Genomic DNA, 4,430 nt, shown 5'->3' with positions numbered 1-4,430 from the left:
ATAAAGTAAAACAAAGCAAGACAAAAACAAAGTAAAGAGATTGGAAGTGGAGACTCCCCTTGCGGCGTGTCTTAATCTCCCCGGCAACGGCGCCGGAAATTTAGCTTGATGACGCGTAAAGCACACGCCCGTTGGGAACCCCAAGTGGAAGGTGTGATGCGTACGAGCAGCAAGTTTCCCTCGTAAGAAACCAAGGTTTATCGAACCAGTGAGGAGCCAAGAAGCACGTTGAAGGTTGATGGCGGAGGAGTGTAGTGCGGCGCAACACCAGTGGATTCCGGCGCCAACGTGGAACCCGCACAACACAATCACAGTAACTTTGCCCCAACGTAACAGCGAGGTTGTCAATCTCACCGGCTTGTCAGTAAACAAAGGATTAGATGTATAGTGTGGATGATGATGTTTGTTTGCGAAGAACAATGAAAGAACAATTGCAGCAGTTTGTATTTCAGATGTAAAGAATAGGACCGGGGTCCACAGCTCACTAGCGGTGTCTCTCCCATAAGATAGCAGTATGTTGGGTGAACAAATTACAGCTTGGGCAATTGACAAATAAAGAAGGCATAACAATGCACATACATATATCATGATGAGTACTATGAGATTTAATCGTGGCATTACGACAAAGTACATAGACCGCTATCCAAGCATGCATCTATGCCTAAAAAGTCCACCTTCGAAGTTATCATCCGAACCCCTCCAGCATTAAGTTGTAAACAACATGACAATTGCATTAAGTATGGTGTGTAATGTAATCAACACAAATATCCTTAGACAAAGCATCAATGTTTTATCCCTAGTAGCAACAACGACATCCACAACCTTAGAACTTTCTGTCACCGTCCCGCATTTAATGGAGGCATGAACCCACTATCGAGCATAAATACTCCCTCTTGGAGTCACAAGTATCAACTTGGCCGGAGCCTCTACTAGCAACGGAGAGCATGCAAGAACATAAATAACATATATGATAGATTGATAATCAACTTGACATAGTATTCAATATTCATCGGATCCCAACAAACACAACATGAAGGATTACAAATAGATGATCTTGATCATGATAGGCAGCTCACAAGATCTAACATGATAGCACAATGAGGAGAAGAAAACCATCTAGCTACTGCTATGGACCCATAGTCCAGGGGTGAACTACTCACACATCGATCCGGAGGCGATCATGGCGATGAAGAGACCTCCGGGAGATGATTCCCTCTCCGGCGAGGGTGCCGGAGGCGATCTCCCGAATCCCCCGAGATGGGATTGGCGGCGGCGGCGTCTCCGGAAGGTTTTCCGTATCGTGGCTCTCGCATCGGGGGTTTCGCGACGGAGGCTTTAAGTAGGCGGAAGGGCATGTCAAGAGGCGCCACGGGGGCCCCACACAACAGGGCCGCGCCGCCCTACTGTGGCGGTGCCCCGTGGCCCCACTTCGTGACTCCTTCGGTCTTCTGGCAGCTTCGTGCAAAAATAGGACCCTGGGCGTTGATTTCGTCCAATTCCGAGAATATTTCCTTACTAGGATTTCCGAAACCAAAAACAGCAGAAAACAACAACCGGCTCTTCGGCATCTCGTCAATAGGTTAGTGCCTGGAAAATGCATAATAATGACATATAATGTGTATAAAACATGTGAGTATCATCATAAAAGTAGCATGGAACATAAGAAATTATAGATACGTTTGAGACGTATCAAGCATCCCCAAGCTTAGTTCTTACTCGCCCTCGAGTAGGTAAACGATAACAAAGATAATTTCCGAAGTGACATGCTATCATAATCTTGATCATACTATTGTAAAGCATATGAGATGAATGCAGCGATTCGAAGCAATGATGAAGATAATGAGTAAACAAATGAATCATATAACAAAGACTTTTCATGAATAATACTTTCAAAACAAGCATCAATAAGACTTGCATAAGAGTTACTCATAAATCAATAAATTCAAAGTAAAGGCATTGAAGCAACACAAAGGAAGATATAAGTTTCAGCGGTTGCTTTCAACTTCAACATGTATATCTCATGGATAATTGTCAACACAAAGTAATATAACAAGTGCAATAGGTAAACATGTAGGAATCAATGCACACAGTTGACACAAGTGTTTGCTGCGGGATAGAAAGAATAGGTAAACTGACTCAACAATAAAGTAGAAGAATGGCCCTTCGCAGAGGGAAGCATTGATTACTATATTTGTGCTAGAGCTTTTCATTTTGAAAACAAGAAACAATTTTGTCAACGGTAGTACTATTGGTAACCTATGCATGAGGCTTGCAACTTATAGGATATCTTATACATAACGCATATGCTTTATTACTACCGTTGACAAAATTGTTTCTTGTTTTCAAAATGAAAAGCTCTAGCACAAATATAGTAATCAATGCTTCCCTCTGCGAAGGGCCATTCTTCTACTTTATTGTTGAGTCAGTTTACCTATTCTTTCTATCCCAGAAGCAAACACTTGTGTCAACTGCACATTGATTCTTACATGTTTACCTATTGCACTTATTATATTGCTTTATGTTGACAACTATCCATGAGATATACATGTTACAAGTTTAAAGCAATTGCTGAAACTTATATCTTCCTTTGTGTTGTTTCAAAGCTTTCTACTTTGAATTTATTGCTTTATGAGTAACTCTTATGCAAGTCTTATTGATGCTTGTCTTGAAAGTACTATTCATGAAAAGTCTTTGTTATATGATTCAGTTGTTTACTCATTGTCTTTACCATTGCTTTGAATCACTTCATTCATCTCATATGCTTTAGAATAGTATGATCAAGATTATGATAGCATGTCACTTCAGAAATTATCTTTGTTATCGTTTACCTACTCGAGGGCGAGCAGGAACTAAGCTTGGGGATGCTTGATACGTCTCAAACGTATCTATAATTTCTTATGTTCCATGCTACTTTTATGATGATACTCACATGTTTTATACACATTTTATGTCATATTTATGCATTTTCCGGAACTAACCTATTGACGAGATGCCGAAGGGCCAGTTATTGTTTTCTGCTGTTTTTGGTTTCAGAAATCCTAGTAAGGAAATATTCGCGGAATCGGACGAAATCAACGCCCAGCATCTTAGAATTCAACGGAGCTTCCAGAACACCCGAAAGCCACCAGAGGGGGGCCACAGGGCCACCAGATGATAGGGTGGCGCGGCCAGGCTAGGGCCCGCACCCCCTATTGTGTCACCGCCTCGTCAGCCCTCCGACTCCGCCTCTTCGCCTATTTAAAGGTCCCTGACCTAAATCTTCGATACGAAAAAGCCACGGTACGAGAAACCTTCCAGAGCCGCCGCCATCGCGAAGCCAAGATCTGGGGGACAGAAGTCTCTGTTCCGGCACGCCGCCGGGACGGGGAAGTGCCCCCGGAAGGCTCCTCCATCGACACCACCGCCATCTTCATCAACGCTGTTGTCTCCCATGAGGAGGGAGTAGTTCTCCATCGAGGCTAAGGGTTGTACCGGTAGCTATGTGGTTAATCTCTCTCCTATGTACTTCAATACAATGATCTCATGAGCTGCCTTACATAATTGAGATTCATATGACTTTTGTATCACTATTCATCTATGTGTTACTCTAGTGATGTTATTAAAGTACTCTATTCCTCCTCCATGGTGTAACGGTGACATTGTGTGCATCATGTAGTACTTGGTGTAGGTTATGATTGTAATCTCTTGTAGATTATGAAGTTAACTATTACTATGATAGTATTGATGCGATCTATTCCTCCTTCATAGTGTGATGGTGACAGTGTGCATGCTATGTTAGTAGTTGGTGTAATTGCAATGATCTATCATGCACTCTAAGGTTATTTAAATATGAACATTGAATGTTGTGGAGCTTGTTAACTCCGGCATTGAGGTGCTCTTGTAGCCTGATGTCTACGGGAGCTTCTATTCTTGTAGACAGTGTTGGGCCTCCAAGTGCAGAGGTTTGTAGAACAGCAGCAAGTTTCCCTTAAGTGGATACCCAAGGTTTATCGAACTCAGGGAGGAAGAGGTCAAAGATATCCCTCTCATGCAACCCTGCAACCACAAAGCAAGAAGTCTCTTGTGTCCCCAACACACCTAATAGGTGCACTAGTTCGGCGAAGAGATAGTGAAATACAGGTGGTATGAATAAGTATGAGCAGTAGCAACGGTGCCGGAAAAGTGCTTGGCGCGTAGTTGATGGTGGTGGTATTGCAGCAGTAGTAACGCGAGTAAAACAATGAACAAGCGATAGTAACTCAGCAGTAGTAACGCAGTAGTAGTAAACAAGCGGTAGTAACTCAGCGGTATTTAGGAACAAGGCCTAGGGATTACACTTTCACTAGTGGACACTCTCAACATTGATCACATAACAGAATAGATAAATGCATACTCTACACTTTTGTTGGATGATGAACACATTGCGTAGGATTACACGAACCCTCAATGCC

This window comes from Lolium rigidum, chromosome 4 (genome assembly GCF_022539505.1).
Source record: "Lolium rigidum isolate FL_2022 chromosome 4, APGP_CSIRO_Lrig_0.1, whole genome shotgun sequence".
Taxonomy (NCBI): domain Eukaryota; kingdom Viridiplantae; phylum Streptophyta; class Magnoliopsida; order Poales; family Poaceae; genus Lolium; species Lolium rigidum.
This window is presented reverse-complemented; position numbering follows the sequence as displayed.